Genomic DNA, 18,139 nt, shown 5'->3' on the forward strand with positions numbered 1-18,139 from the left:
TGTAGTTTTTTTAATGTGGGCATTTGAAACTATTACAGTCATACACTATTTAAATATCCTCTCCTTGGCCCAGTTTGCAAAATAATAAATTGGTATTCGACGGCGCTAACTGTATCAGTAAAACTTGTAAGTCAGTATATTCGCCCACTATCTTTACAATCTTTCCTTCTTTTTGTAACTCAATGGCAGTAGTTATAATGAGTCTATTGGCATTTTCAGCAGCTGTTTTTGTTGAAAAGTTAAGTTTCTATAATTCTGAGCATAACGTTGTTATGAATTTTTTTTTTTTTTTTTTTTTCATTGAAAAAAAATTTCTCTTTCAGATACAATATTTTAGCATTGAAGTCAAATTCTATTTCGAAGACAGGTTTTTTTAATTGCCTACGCATACATTCTACTGATTTCGTAGTAGCATCATCCGGATAACCGTCAAACACAAAAACCGAGTTATCAGCAAAATAATGTTGCACGTAGCTGGTATAAAGTTGCAAATTTTTTTGCACAGTCTTATTAGATGTCCAAATAACTTTATAAAGATAAGAACCTCCGTCAATCACATGTAAATCATTTTGATTATCTATGGGGATTTCAATGTTTTGAAAGTTGTCATGAAATGAAGATTTCTGGTTTTTTCTCATTCCTGCATCATCAAACAAGGAAAAAGGAACTGCAGGTTCCCTCTCTAACGGTACCCTGCAGCGCAAGGTATCTGTGTTTACAACGAGCACCAAGCGGTTACTGACTTCCCAGCGCTCGATAATGACTGATTTGAATTTGAAATTTTTTTTTTTAATTTGTAAGTATTAAACTTCAACTTATATAAAATTGAGCCTTTAATATGAAAAAATGATGCTACAGGATTAAAAAAAAATAAAATTTTTCAGCTTCAGAAGGTCAGAGAGTTGATTTTTTTTTGTAAATTTACGGAAAAATACAAACTATAACATAATAATAACGATGATTGTATGGAATTTTAATTTTTTAAGATATTTTTTTTTTTTATGGAAAAAAAAACAAACTTTTCAACCGATTTTTTGCACATTACCGACCAATCAAAAAAGCGTGCAGTAATTGAACATATTACGGCAACTATAAAACAAAATTTTAAGCCCTAAAAGGTTTATGAAAAATTACGGGCTTATGAGTTATCGGCATTAAAAAAAAAGGCTTTTATTTCGAAAAAATCAGTTTTTGCAAAAACTTTTCATTGTTTTTAAATTTTTAAAAACACTTCTGTTTGGCTTGCTAAGGGCTACACTTTCACTAAGTATGGCTTCTAAATTTTTTTGTTTTAAAGAGATACAAGCGTTTTGAAAAAAAGCGATTTTTAACGGTTTTTCTTAAATTACCACTTTACTTCAGAATTTTTTGACATCAGACTAGGCTAGATCAATTGGTAATAATGAATTCTACAACTCTTGTATAAAATTTTTTTCACTCCAAAGCATATTTTATTTTTTAAACGCAATAACGTATTTTCGACCAATTTTTGCCGCAATTTTCGGTAAGACCTATGACTGTCAGTTGTTTTAAAAATACAGCATTGAATTCTACGGAAAATTTACGATTTTTTATATATTTTGGTTTACTGTATATCGGTGAACAGCCGAAAAAATGTAGAATTACCGGTCTTTATAAAATAAGCAAATAAATTAACAGGTAGCCAGTGACTTCACATTAGATTATTACTTGTTTTTTTGGATAATTATGAATAAATACTTACTTAAGGTTATTTATATAGTAGAGGGGGACGCTTACTTTTATATGGGCCATAAAACCAGCAGATGCTTGACCAGTCACCTCGTTTCTTTGGCCTGTTGGGGTTACTTTTTTGGCGTAAATATGTGTATAATAAATAAATAGAAGATTTTATACCTAGTTCTTTCTCTTTTATTCTAGTTCATATATCAATAACACTCTGTGATATAAATCTGTTGTCTGGTGGCCTCTACTCCTTAGGAATAGCTTTGTGTAGATAACATTTTTCTAATAAAGGAAATAATTAGTCAAATAGCTAGCTTTACAATTTACTGGGCTATTAGTTAAACAGTTGGCTCATCTTTATATAATGAATTACTACAGTTAATGGGCGGCTGTGAGATACTTAAATGACACGAAAATGGATGCATCTTGCGTAAAGTATTAGTGATTTTTTTTTTCTTTACAATGGGACTGATACTTACTGACTCGATGTGCTTAGGCTTAACTGCTAGTTTTGCTTGTAACTACAAACTTCTGAAAGTCATGAAGTACACAGTCAGCTTAAGCAAGGGACGACTTTTGTTAAGAATGACTTTTTTAAGATTTTTAAAATTTTATTATTAGAAAAAAATAAACATTAATATTAACATTAGCACCTAAGATCTCTTTTCTTATTATTTGCTTCGATACATAATTGGTTACTTTTCGTTTAAATCAAACCATTTGTCATCGTCCATGTTAGTTAATCTTAAGATTTTCGCCGTTTTTGTAAAACATGCTTCTGATTGATATTTTTTTTATTAATTTTTTAATCTTGCACACTGTCATAAGTTTAAAGTAATTTTTTTAAAGATTGTGTTGCTCTAAGGCACTGGTTAATTTAAACGTTATAACGAGTTTTTCATTATCTAAGAATAAATCAATACATATATGTATTTCTGCAATTGGTTATTTTATTAGTTAACGTATGATTTGTGATAATAACTTATTCCACTGCACATTGATACTATCTAAGCTGCCCTGCCCATTAACACTGTTCAAAACACTGTGATCCACTGCATTGTTTTGTTTACTGTCACTGTTCTGCACACTGTTTTGATCATTACCCTTATGCTGTCCATTAGAATTATCTGCACTATTTCTGATTCTATCACTACTTTGCTTATCACAACTATTTTTTTCACTACGCTGGTGCTATAAATGGTGCCACCCTAACCCTTTCTCAATCTTGATTAGTAAACTGTTTAACTTGTCTTGAATGCAGAGCAAAAAAGTTCAGATTCATTCTATCTAGATTGCACCCTTTCTCTGGATAAGAATATTAGGATGTCCTTTTTTTAATGCCTTAAGCCCTTGCTTAGTCAACTAACACCATCTAGGAAGATTATCATCATCCGTGTCTGTAATCAGCGTCAAGGCTTTTTGCAGCAGATCTGCACTGTTTTTGAATAACTTAACATTTACCATATCAACAAATATAGCAAAATGTTATTAAAAAAACTCTAATAGATACGACAGTGGTAGTAAAAGGAGTCTTCATCAACCAAACTCTTTGCATATAAAGTTCCATAAAAAATCTCCTATCCACATAATGAATACTCAACTCTAAAAAAAACTGATGTTTTTTTATCTATTCATCTACCTTTTACTTAACTACTTGAATTACTGGTTGTTACATAGCACTGACAGGTCTGCTCTTGTTAATTTCTTTGTACAGACTGACCCTTTCTTTGTTTTCTCCCGACTTTTTATGATCACTACTTATTCCTATTCCTCCAAATGTTAGTGGGGACGTAACGTAAGAAGCTTTTAACTTTTGAATTAGATCTATAAAATAGGGGTAAAAAGTAAAGATAATGAAGAGGAAGTCAGTAGGTGGTGAAAAGCAGAATGAGTTGCTAGATATTGCTGAGGGTAGACATGTCAGTCTATGTCATCAAACACTGACTGAGTTTTCTAGCTTTCTGACTGCTGTTTCATATGAAGAAAAGATGGAGTAGGAATAGTGGGTATAAAGAGTGAAAAAATGCAGAGAAATGTTCACATAAAAAGCTAGATAAAGCTAGAAAGCTCAGTTGTTAACGAGCTAGTTGAGAGATCAGACATATTTGATCGTAAACTACGTTGTTGATGTTCCTAAGGAGCGTGTTTTTGTACTTTTATTAAAAAATGCTTCTCTTACAGTTGTTATCCTAATACTTTATGAAAATAGTAAGAATTTTTTTGTGACGAACGTGTGGTGAATATATGGCTAGAGAGAAATTTTTACGGGATACCCTCAGATTCAGAAAACATCACACTTTAGACTTTTTTTTGTAATTTTATACTTCCTAAAGAATAACAATACTATTGAAGTTAAAGGGTTGAGGAAAACAAGTGGCTTACAGAAAAATAATTAGAACAGTAAGTATATATCATCGATAAAACTCAATCTTAACATTGCTCCTGATGGTTTAGTCACGTTTGCAACGCTAAAGAATCAGGATGCACCACTTTTAACGAGATCAATACAAAGTATCAAACACGCCTTGCGCAATAATCATCAGCAAAATTCGTTTGCGTTACTTAAAATGCTTCTGCACTAAAGGACTGGCTACTCGCCTCTAGATTAAAAGTTCATACCAGAAATGATGATACACTTGACTTTAACGATGATTTGTGAAATCTTATAATAAAATTCATACGTTATACAGCAGTCAATAGGCTAACTGAAATTATTTTTTTGCTAGTCTAGATTTAAACAGATAAGATACAATGGCTGTACCTCACAGATAAGAGCGTTTAGCAGGGACTCTTATTCATCGTGATGCTAAATTGAAATTTTTAATAATATAAAAAATGTGCGTAAACCATCTCATGATTATATACAGCAGCAAAATCCTGTTAAAGTTATTTTAAAGTTGTCTCACAGTTAACTTTATAACATTTTTAATAATCTTAAGGTTGTCATCAAGTCATCTCTCAGATATCTTTACAAGTATTTTAAACTATGCTAAATCGCCTGTTAGTTATTTTTAAGAAATTTTGTGTAACACTCACGGTCGATAAGACAACTTCTAGACCTACTGGTAAAGGTACATATCATCTCTTTGATAGTACAGTTAGTAGCACATCTGACTATCCTCCTGAAAACCAAGGTTTCAATCTTCTTTAGGGCAAGTGTGAACTAACGTTACTTTGATGGACTTGAATAATTAAATATTGTATTATCTTAGAGACCGACGTTGAAATCTAATTAAGGGCAAGATTTTATATACAAATTTCATATTTATAGTAAATTATTTTTATATTTTTTGCAATTCATTTAACCAAGTATAACATTTAAAAACTAATTTAAAAAACATTTTCGAACGCGCTTATTCTAATAGGTTGCATTAACATGGATGTTTATGTATGAGTTCTGAATTAAGTTTTAATTAATCTCCCTTCATAAAAGTGGTCACTTACCTCTAACAAGGGGGCGGGGGCGGTTGAGGAGCTTGATCCGTCGCTAGAAACTTCTGAGGATAGCCGTGTTGATCTACGTCTTCGAGCACAGACTGAGTCTTCCAGCTCTCTTACAATTGCTGTTTGTTAACAAGTGGTGAGATCGAGTAGAAGGAAGGGTGATAAAATGTGATGGTCTGGAGTAGGAAAATTTTGAGCTCTAAAATCATAAGTCACTAAGAGGCAGTGAGCTAGTAAAACCATTAAAACAAGTAGGACAAGTACATAGGTAAATATTGCAAGTATGGGCACTACAAGCACAGAAGCTGGATAAGCACATGGGAAGATATGGCAGCCATAGGCGCTATTAGCACTGTTGTGGGAAAAAGGGGGCTATGCTTGTACCCCCATAGCTTACGTTCTCACAACTGACCCTAGTTATTATTGTGAAAGTGAACTTAAAAGGTACATCGGTCACAAGAGATAAACCAGCTACTTAAAACCTAATTGTAGTAAAAATAGTTCTACTGTTAGTAATGTACTGAATTTTATAAAGTTGGCTACAGCACTTTACATACACATATATGTAAACGTGTAATATATATGAGTAGACTGCATGTATAAACAATATAAAACTAACTAAGAATGTTTTGCATTTATTTATAAGTCAGACGCAAATATCATTTAACCAAACACAAAATTATTTCCAAACTAAGTCTTAATAATACTAAGGTATTTGACAGTACTTTTTTAGTTTTTTTGACATAAGCTACTTATTTTCTGCAAAAAAAGTCTAAAACAGTGACCAACACAACCTACTGGTCCGTAAGACGCTATCTACAACAACGTAAAAAACATGAACTTTGGATCAAAATGTGTAGCTCTACTACAATTATCATCTACTATTTTGAAGCTCTTTTACGCTTACGTTAAAATTGTGATAATTGATTTTTCTAAATCATATACTGTAAAAACTTGTTTGAAACTTATAAACCCAACTATATGATCCTATATCGAAGCCCTGTGTCAGTTTGGATGCATTTTTTTTAAAATTAAAAAAGAGCGTTACGGTCATGACAGGTATGTCATAACGGGAACAGTAAATTTTTGCTGTTGGTGTTGTTTCAGAGTGGATGCACGTGACTTAACGCTAAAAAAAAAATAAAACAAGAAATGAGAAAAAAAATAAATAAAACAAGAAATAAAGGAAAAAAAAAAAAATAAAAAAAAAAAAAAAAACAACAACAAACCAGGGAGGAGAAATGGGTCATGGGACCCACGGTAAGAACGAAGTTCTTTGAACATGACGTGTTTAAAAACACAATTTCTCAGGTAACAAGGGGGTCGCCAGACCCATTGAAAGAACGAAGCTCTATAAACGTTAATACTGCATTCATGTAGTTCACTAAACAAAAACTTTAAAAAAAAATAAATAAAAAAATAAAAAAAATCGTTCAGTACTCACGATGGTTGAACTTCGTAAGAACGTCGTGCATGAATACAGTACTCACGAAGTTTAACCATCGTGAGTACTGAACAATTTTTTTTTTATTTTTTTTATTTATTCGTTTTTCAAGTTTTTGTTTAGTGAACTACATGAATGCAGTATTAACGTTAATAGAGATTCGTTCTTTCAATGGGTCTGGCGACCCCCTTGTTACCTGAGAAATTGTGTTTTTATACTCGTCATGTTCAAAGAACTTCGTTCTTACCGTGGGTCCCATGACCCATTTATCCCCCCTGGTTCGTTGTTTTTTCTTTTATTTTTTTCTTTTTTTTTTTTTTCTTTATTTCTTGTTTTATTTATTTTTTTTTTCATTTCTTGTTTTATTTTTTTTCATATTTTATTTTATCACATTTTTATCATTTTTTTGTATTTCCTTTATTTAATTTCTTTCTTATTTTCATATTTAATCCTTTTTTCTTTCATTCCCTTTTTTTTCATACATCATTCTTTTTTTTCATATTTAACTTCATTATTTTTTTTTCATTCTTTTGTATTTTCTTTTTTTCTTTTTATTATATTTTTCTATTTATATTCATTCTTTTGTATTTCCTTTATTGCATTTCTTTTTTTATATTTCATTTCATTATTTTTTAATATATTATTTCATTTGTTCAAATTTCATTTAATTTCATTATAATTTTTTTTCATATTTTATTTTTTCATATTTCGTTTCTTTTTTTTTCATATTTAATTTCATCATCTTTTTTCATTTATAACAGTAATTATTAGCATTACTGTTATGCCAAAAAAACCTCAGGTTGAATGAAAATACAAATATTTAATGCGTAATAACGCGCCTTATTATATTTAATCTACATAACCATATTTATGCTAATTAAATTTTTATTTTTTTTATTTTTAGATGTTTTATTTAGAAAACAAATACACAATTTATAAAACAAATTCATAATTAAATGTATTATCGGTGAATACATTTAAAAATGGAATGTTATAATTACGAATCACACGATAAGTACAAGAAACCGACTTCTATAGTCGGCAGCGCTCGTAGCAGAGCGGGTAAGGTACAGGACTCATATGCAGGAGGTCGAGGGTTCAAATCTCTTTATTGGAAAGTGTTTTTTTTTTTTTTTTTTTTTTTTAGTAGTGTAAAAGAAAAAAATTCAAAGTTAAAGAAAAATTATCGTGGGAAAATATAATTAAAATTTGTTTAAAAATTAATTGCTTGGGAGTGTGAGGGGGAATGGTGGGCAAAGGTGTGCAGAAGAGTAACACGGCACGGATGGCAGATATACACATATAGTGGGGAGAGGGGAAGTGTGTAGAGAACAGTGGGTGGGGGGGACGGGGTAAGGGGGGAGACTTGAGAGGAAGAGATTTCTAAATCAAAAAAAAAAAAAATCTGTCGGTTTTAAAATTCCAGCCCCCCGAGTAACGTGACATAAAGAACTTCGTTTTAAAAATTTCAGATTCTTGTTATGATAGAAAATATAAATCCGTGGGCTGAGCCTCCTCAAAGGGACTAACGTCATTATTCAAATCAACAAAATATAATTTTAATATGACAAATGTGTATTTTTTTTTAAGTTTTCATGGATAACTTGGAAACTGAGGGTTTTAGGGCATAATCATCAAACGAAAGTTATTCGCAATTGAAAAATATACAAAATATGTAGGTTTTAATACCCCGTTTTTTCAATGACCCATGTTCAAATAGCTCCTTTTTAAAAAAAATCGAAAGTATGCAAAAAATTTATCGAATTTTTTAAAGTTATTAAAGGTCATCTTATGAGAAAATGGCAATGCATCAGAAAGTACTCTTGGTTGCAAAATAGCTCGACGTATAAAAAAATTTTTTTATTTGCCAAAAAAAAAATTAATAAGTTTCTGGGGGTCTATTCATCGATTCCAGGTGTTAAAATACTTATTTTAGTTTTTTGAAAGTCATGGGAGTGCTTTCAAAATATTTTGAATTTGTTAATGTTGAACAAATTTGAATAACCCTCTTAATTTAAATTTCTTTCCACTTTTAAAAATTGGTGTCAACAGTGATTAGGTTATCAACACTATTTGTTTTTTAAATTTTATGAGTAAATAAACAATACAGGCTCTGGGCCAGGCCCAGTTGATGCGAAGGGACTGGGCCAGCCACCCCTACTGGTACTAGGCCACCCCTGGCCCAGTCCCTGCGCAGGGACTGTAGCACCTCACGCATATAGGGACTAGGCTACCTCCCCCTCCATTATAGTTCCTTGCTTTTGCACTCCTTTTCTTCCATGCCTGTGCTTGTTCATTTCTGGCTATGAACATAGGCTGTTTAAAAAGTAATTTTAGAGATTTTGAGATTTGAATTTTATTCTTATTTCTTTAGTATTTCCGTTTTTCTCGTTTTATTAAATTTATAAGATTATACTTATTTATAATTAATTGTTCAAAATTTAATATAATACTTATTTGATATTAACTAATAATAGTTAAAAATTAATTTTATGTGTATATTATAAAAAATTTTTCTCTCGAAGGGATTTGAACCTAAGACTCCGAGGTGACAGACGGGTACGCTACCGACTGTGCTATCAGGCAGTTCGAAGAACCTGTACTAATACTGATCTGTTGAGACGATGGCATCGCACTGTCTTATTAGTATAAAGTGTAAATGTCTTAAAGATAACTTGAGGGTGACTTAAAAAACATTGGTCATCATCGCAAAGATAAATTAAAGATAATTAAAAGATAACTTTAAAAATATCTAAAAGTTACTTAAAACTAACTTGAACATGTCTCTTGTACTGTTTACACAAACAAGATAATTTAAAGAAGTTAAACATTAAAATGATTTTGTGTCAAGCTTGATAAGAGCCCCAGTCAAATGCTTTTATCCGTGAGGGACAACCATCGAATCTTACCTCTCTGAAAGAAGTGTTGCCAAATATTTCGTTCACATATTGAAAAAATAATTAATAGCGTGATTAAAAAGGAATGGTTAGATCCATTTCATCGACTCTGGGGGATTGAGGAAAAACTTGTTATACAGTCTAAGGTTTTCACGTTCACAGTTTGCCTTGTGTGTCCCATTATAATAAGGGCAAACAGTGGCTATTTTTATTTTATTGGTCGGAGGATAGCCCAAATCTATAATATCGCGAACTTTGAATTTAAATAATTCCAACCGTTATTTTCTCAGAAATCCAAACACTTGCTCTTACCTTGAATCGTGTTAGTGTTTTCGCAGAATTGTTTTCATAGTATTGTACGAAAAATTTCCCAATTTCCACAGTATACCATGGGAACAGCGTTCCAACCATGAGTTTTTTCTTTTGTATTTGTCTGAGAGTCGTTGCCATGAAAATGGTTCTTGGAAGAAAAGTAATGCAGGTTTACCACCAGAATGGATTGGTCGTAAAGATTATTTCTTGAGAACTAAATCACTGACCGGCTGTTAAAAGCCTTTAATATCAACTATACAATCCATTATTTGCTTATAAGCTTTTCACGATCACATTTTTAATTACTTCCCTACCCAAACAAAATCTTCTGACTAGCGTTGATCGTTTACTTGCTATAAAATTTATGTCTATGTAGGTATTATGTACTAACTGTTTTTAAGATTTAATACTATGTCTTACTCTATATAAAGTTTATTATTGTTATATAGTATTGCATAAAAATTTGAAGTTATACTGAAATAATTCTTATGTTATGATTACATGAATTTTTTAAAGAATATCATACGGTTATATCTTCATTAGAAAAAAAGAATCGTTGCATATCTTAATAATTATTATGTAAAAATGAAATTTTTATTTTATAGTCAGGGAGAATCTATCTTTAATATTTCAAGAAACTGGTGGAAGCCCCACCTTGCCCCCACTAGTGGAGAGCAACCATATATTTTCTTGTAAATACTGAACAATGAAAGTACCTCAAGAGAAAGATGTACTTCCTGAGTCCCAAGGTATCCCATGAAAATATTTTCCTAGCCAAGCATTAACAGTGCGTTCTACATGTAAAACTTTTAAAAATTTACATGGTGGGCTGATGTAAGAAATTTCTGGCTGAGCATTAGCCTCAAGTGGTAAAATAACGAGCCCTTTTGGGATGAGAATATTAGTGGACCTTCTAAAGCCCTGAATGTCAATGATATAGCCCATATTTATAAAGGTCTGATCTATTGACTAGCTCGTTGTGAACTGAGCTCGCCAGCTTCAGCAAACTCCTTATATTTACTTCTTTCCCACTTTTCTAACCACCCCCTCTCCCAATCATTATTCCTACCACCTATATAGGGTAACGGTAAAAAAGATGAAGGGTTCAGTCATTGTCTCACGCGCAACGCACACGACTCAAGACTTGGACTGGTAGGTCCAACCACTCCATTGACTTGCTGTCGACTGAGCTCTTCGCCTCCTTTCAAGCTCCTTATATCATTTCCACTCCCCACTCACAGCTCTCCCCACCAATAGACTACTCCGATCCTCTGGTAGTCTCATACTCTCTTTAGTTGTCTCCCACTACCTCTCAATGTGTATAAAAGGTCCATAGAATTGGCTAGGAGTATTATTTCTCACTTTGCTTTGTCAAGAGCTAGTCGTTCTCGTGACTTTTAACTCTTTACGATTGCCTCTAAGAATTATTTATGTAAATCTTACTTTTTGTTTTGAAATATAATTTATTAAATTTAAATCAAAAATTTATCGATTTAAGTGTAATGGAGAATAAAGAAAATTTCTGTGACGATGATGTGGAAATCTTATTCGTGAGTAGTCAACTTTTTCCTCCGTTGAGAAGAACTGGGAGGAATTACTAAGAAAGCTATCTCAACCACCACTACTTATCTCACCTTTCGTGGAGGCTACTGCTTACTGTACCTTCACTTAAACTTCATTGTCCTTATATTAATCTTTTCCTAATAAAAATTGTATTAATTTAATTTTAATGAAAAATTTATCGATTTTTAGAGTTATGAAAAAAAATGAAACATTTGTGATGATAATGTGGAAATCATCTCCGGGGGAAGTCAAATTCTCCCTCTCATTGAGAAGGACTGGGAGAGGGAGATTTCCCTTTGGGGAAAGGAGTTCCTTAGCTTCCCCTTTCTGAGAAAACTGTCTCAACCACCACCAATATCACCACCAATATTTTCACCTCCTATTCGTTTTACCCCCAGTTTGTCCTCTTCTTCTTTAAATAAAGGTAGACGTTGTCTTTTCTATGAGGAGGAGGAGGAGGAGGAGAAGGGGGATTAGGAGAAGGTTAATAAGGAAGAAAAAGTTGATGTAGAGGTGAGGGAGAATCTCAGGAAGCGACGTCCTCTAACAATAGCTATACCCCACCCTTCCCAAAAATATAAATTTTAAAATATGTACAATGATTATAATGTTGAAAAAAAAAAAAAAAAAAAAGGTCAATCGGCAGTTAAAACATAACGGTCGGACAGCACAGAATAAGAGCGAGGTTTGAAGCCCCTCCACCGACTTTTGAGAAATTTTTTTTTTATGATTTGAGATATACATGCTCTCATTATTATCATGTTTTAAGTGGCCGCACCACTTCTATAACTTAATTATAATTCCTAAAAAGAGTGCAGTGTCTGTACTACACTTCAAGTACACCGCAGATTTCCTGCAAAAAGCCGTGAGACAAATTGCTGATGCAGATAATGACAATCTACAAAGATGGTTTGAGTTGACCAATCAAGCGCTTGAAGCGTTGGAAAAGTATGTTTTGACGTTATTATCCAGAGGGAGATGCAATCTTGCCAATCCATTAGGACAACTTTGCTCTATGCTTAAAAAAAGTTGACCAATTTACTGAGGAATACTGGAGAAGAATTATAGAGGCTCCTTTCAGTGCAGCAAAAGGGTTATGAACAAAATGGTTATAGTGTCAAAAACAGTGCAAATCATTCTTGTAAGCAAAACAGTACAGATGATCTTAGTGCACTAAACAGTGTGCAAAACAGTGATAGCGCAAATGATCCTTGTGCATCGAACAGCATAGATAGTCCTACTGTGCAGTGGATAGATTTACCGTTAGCGTTTAAGAATCGTGTGACAGGTGTGATAATTAATCGTAGACACATAAACATTTCATCCTTCTTGTATGATGCGGAAGTCATTGATCACTAAAGAAGCATTTTAACACAAAAAATTTTGAATTCTTAAGATCAACAGATATAGATAATAATTAGTTTAATTTAAACATAAAACAGCCTATTATACACCAGATAAAAGAGTTTAAAGAGAGAGATTCCGGATGGACTCAGTAGCAGATCATCAGTTTGACAGTTAATGTGGATAAATTAAATCTAATAAGGGCAAGTTCATATGTTGAATAACCAAAGGATGTATTGGTAAAAAAGGCTTGTGTAAACGTGAAGAATAGTAATGGAAAGTGTTTTACGTGGCCAGTGCTTTCTGCTTTACACAAAGCAAATAGACATTCATATCGAGTAAGTTATGATAAATCATTTGAAAATGAGCTGAACATTAATGGAATAGAGTTTTCAGTTTCCTTGAAGCACCGGATATGTGACAAGCATACAGTTTCACCCTAGCATATTACATCTATGAAGAAAGAAACTTATGTTAATTTACTTCTCGCTCAAAATTTTTACATTGATAAGAATCAGGAAGAAAAAAAAAAATGAAAATGTTCCAGAATTAAAAAACCATTATATGCGAATCAAAAATTTGTCAAGGCTAGTGGTAGATCAGATATTTAAGGGGAACCAGAAATGCTCGGCTTGTGACAGATAATTACACTTTTCCTATAGTGAAGATAAGCTCCGTAAGCATGAATTTAATTTTGCTAGTGTGAAAAAGTACCGGCTAAATCTACCAACTAAAGGAGACAATATCCTCAAGTCTAATAACTCTAATTCCGTTGAAAAAGTTCATTGCATCATCTACGCAGACTTTGAGTGTTTACTTGAGCCTGTGAAGAATGATGTACGAACATTTCGGAAGAATCAAGCCTACAGTATAGGCTATCACGTGAAATGCAGTTTCAATGACAGTCACTCACAGTATGCAAGTTATCAAAGACTAGATAATACCAAAATATCAGGAGAGTAGTTCATTTAAAAGTTGAAGACCATTGTAAATGACCTGCAAAAATTATATGAGAGTCCAAAACCAATAAACTTGTCTGGGGCACAAGAGAATGAGTTCAAACAAGCTAACTTTTCATATTTGTGGTGATTTGTTCAGAAAGAATCAAAGGAAAGTGCGAGATCATTGTCATCTGACGGAAAAATTTAGAGGTGCTGTACACGAAAGTTTAAATTCATGTCCTGCTCGTTGGATAAATTGGTATCATATCTAAATAAGTGTGACAAAACTAGCAGTGAATTCCAACGTATACATTGTGAGGAGCAGACAAAACTTTTGCTGGGAAAGGGTGTATTCACTTACGATTATGTTAGTTCTTTGGAGAAGCTGAGGAAAAGAGAGCTTGCCTCTAAAGCTGCATTTTACAGAAAATTAAACGGAAGTGAAATTTCTGATACAGATTATGAGCATGCACAGAATGTATGGAAATAATTCCAGACTCAAACACTGGGGGGGTACTCTAAACTGTACTTAAAGATCGACGTTTTGCTGTTGGCAGATGTCTTTGAGAACTTTCGCTCCACATGCTTGGCAGCATACGAGTTAGATCCTGCACATTATAACATCACGCTCGTTCTAACGTGAAACGCCACGATAAAGCATACCCAAGTTAAACTACTGCTGCTTACCGACTTAAAAATGCTTTTGTTTGTGGAAAAAAGCATCAAAGGAGATGTGAGCCAGTGCAATAGCAGCTTTGGCAAAGCCTACAATGAGGACATGGAGTATTTTTATTTAGAGATTGAAAAGTAATACTTTATGTACTTTGACGCTAACAACTAGTATGAGTGGGAAACGACGCAGCCGTTGCCAAATGGAGACTTCCAATGGGTTGACATGGAGCCAAACTTCCTCGATATACTAGATGATGATGTAGTAAAGTAGATTTGGAATGTCTAGTAGATATCCACGATAAATACAAGGATTTACTTCTCTCTCTGAAACATATGGCTCTACCTCACTTCAAGCAGCAAAAGCTCATAACAAGTTTGTATGATAAAGAGTGATATATCATACACCATAAGGCATTGAAGGAGGAACTTGCACATGAACTAGTGCTCAAGAAGGTTCATAGAGTATTGCGTTCTAAAAAAAGTCCATGGCTAAAACCATACGTTTATCTGAATACGAAAAAGAGGGAGCAGAGTAAAAATGAGTTTAAATAACTCTTATTCAAACTCATGATCAACGCTGTGTATGGCAAGACCATGGAAAATGAGCAAAAGCAAGTAGATGTTAAGCTCGTCATTAAGCTGGAAAAACGCTATAGCACAAAAGTACCTATAGCCCGACCAAACTTCCATAGTCGTTCCATTTTTGCGGAGAATCTTGTGGCTATACAGCTTAAACGTACAGAAATAAGCGTGAGAAAGCCAATATAGTTTATCTGGGTGTACTCGACATATTAAAGACACTTACATATGATTCCCATTATTCATACATAAGAAAACGTTTTAATGGATGCAAGTTGCTATACACTGACACCAACAGCTTGAAATATAATATTTCTGGTCAAAATATTTATGAAGTTATGAAGCAAGACGTAGATAAATTTAATACATCAGACTATCCATCGAATAATCAACTTGATTTGCCTCTTGTAAATGAAAAAGTCATAGGGTTAATAAAGGATGAGTGTTGTGGCAACATAATGATAAAATTCAGTGGGCTCTGTAGTAAAATGTATTGCATTTACGTGCAAAATGAGGAGCTGATTAAGAAAGTGAAGGATGTCAAAACAGCTGTTGTGGAGACCAAAATTGGCTTTGACGACTACTGGAACTGCCTCTTTAACAAGTCTACAGTCATGTGTGAGCAAAACAATACCCGCTCCATACTACACATCGTCCATACAAAAAAACGAAAAAAAATAGCTCTGAGTCCACAAGATGAGAAACGTGACTTACTTCCGAACAGTACAGATACACTACCATAGGGCTACATCACTCTCGATGATGACGATCTCCAGCTAGTAGATATACTTGTTTATTTAGATAATGAGAAAAGGAATGGGAAAGTGATAGGAGAAGAAATGGGGAAGAACGAAAGCCTACAAATAAAGCTGGATCGTCCAGCAGTGCTTATTCTGTCGCTTGACGAGCTAGAAAGCTTACTCACTTTTTGGGGGTATACACCTTCAAGCAAAAAAGCGAAAATTCATTAAGGTAAATAACTGTTTTTTTTTTACTTTTATGCGTTATTTACTAATATTTCTTTATTTCTGTTTTAGTTTAATAGATTTTACTGCATTAAACCGTATCGTTATTAATAACTACCTTCTCACCATGAGGTTGTTCAGCTTGAAAAGAAGTGGAAATACATGGTAACCGAAATACGTGGATACTTGGATTTTAGAAGCTCTTGCTCGTAAAAGCCACCAGAGACCAGCCGATCCTTATAATCTATTTAATAATAAGTAACTAGATGAGTTTTTGATACTTTATAAACTATGAATACTTCGGTTGACCAGTTTAGCGTGTAGCCTTTTTCAAAGACATTTTTAGATTTATTGACACGCACTTCATCATTTACTTAAAATTTTGCTCAATTATCATTTTATCATTAACCCTCAATTTTTGTAAAACTTGTGCTTGATTGCCAGCTGTTACATTGGCAGGCTTAATAACAATTGTTCGATGCTTGCAAGTTTTGTAAGTTGCAATTAGATTTCGTAAGGTATTCAGCTCTTTGTAATTTTCATGAAGAAAATTCTTTGTCCTTATTTCAATTTTTAAATTGTGATTAAATTGCTCACATAAAGATGCTTCGAGATTTCTATATGTCATATAAAGATTGATGTTATACTATCGCGTGAGATCTATAAAACATTTTTACTACAACTATTTACCTCTGTATGCAGAATTTACGTTACTTAACTATCTCGTAATCCAAACTTTAATGCTGCTGTAAGATCTTTACAGTTCATCTTTTTACAGGTACAGCCTATGCATACATCAAAAATACATCTACTAGAGTTATCAAGTATAAATTATCTTTGTTTTTACAAGCATAAGGTATCATTCCTATAAGATCAGCCTGCCATGTTTCATCCAAACCTCACATATCATACTTTCGTCCTAAATAGTTACGACAAGCTGGCTTATGGAGCGCTTTCATAACAACCTCCTTTTATGATCCAGCCTCATTGACGGCTGATAAGCGGATGAGACCTAAATCTTTGGATCATTGGCTTATACATCCGGTTTAATTATTTTCTTGAGAAGAAATCTGAGACACTACCTCTCTCATTGTATTTACTTCCTGCTCCAAGTTTTTAATTTTTTAGCACACATTTTACTTGAATTGCTTAACTTTTTACTTTGCTCATCCCTTATTATTATAATTTTATTCTGAAAAGTATTGAGATTCCTCGCATCATTTTAGTTGATAGCTGCTGCAATATTGCACAGTCTGTTATGTTCAATATCGTATTATGCATATGCAGTGAGCTTATAGCTAACACCTGGAGGACTAGAAGGACCTCGGCTATCGCCTTCATTCTTACGTTCGAGCACGTCGGTGCTCATTTTGCTACTTACGTGAATGCTTTAGTGTATACCCAGCTTAACGCAACTCTAAAATAATAGATATTATCTCATTGGTATGGCTAGGATTTCCTGCAGATCTTTCTTCTATAAATAATCGAAAGCGATTAAATGGCTTATTCAAATTATCGAAGTAATCATAATCTACCTGCTGCATTGGTTTAGCAATTTTGAAGAAAGGTAATAATAATTCACCCTTTTTTGCTAGCAATAGGATCAAACATTAGAGCTATCATTTCATTAAATTTTTTTCTATTGTGCGTCCTGATAGGTCTACTTTTGTTGTAGTCCCTCCTGTGAGCACTTGTAAAATTCAAAAGCATGTCATATTTTTCTAAATTCTCTTGGTTCATGCAAAATCTGTCTCAATTTTTTTTACAAGTAGCTCCATGAAACCATCACTCATTGGAAAGCTCGACTCGCCCATCTCAATTTGATTATTTTCGAGACTTATCGATGAATTACCAAGATTGTACGATCCAACTTGTTTTTGCACTCCATAAACCAAATCTAATGAATCTCTTCGATTATTATTAACTATTTGTAAGAACACATTGTCAAAAGGTTCAATAGTAATATTTATTTTATCATTATAATCATCATTCTCACTTTGACTAACAGAATCGTCAAACATCATACTATCATCATTACTGTATCTCTCTTTTTTTATTTGTTTAATGGGTAGAGGCTTATTAGAAATTACATAATTATTTTTTTGTCCTTGTTTCAGTAATGAATTTTCCAAGAAGATCAGTAAAAGGTTTAAAGGTTTTATTAAAAACTTTTTTAACCTTGTCATTTCTGAATTTCAATAACAAATGAATTTTTTTGACGACTTCTCTCACCTTGACCAGCTGATCAAAAATATATTTTTCTCTTTTGTACAT

Source organism: Copidosoma floridanum, unplaced genomic scaffold (genome assembly GCF_036245765.1).
Source record: "Copidosoma floridanum isolate Cflo_tuat_1 unplaced genomic scaffold, Cflo_Japanese_pri ptg000020l, whole genome shotgun sequence".
NCBI classification, from domain to species: Eukaryota; Metazoa; Arthropoda; class Insecta; order Hymenoptera; family Encyrtidae; genus Copidosoma; species Copidosoma floridanum.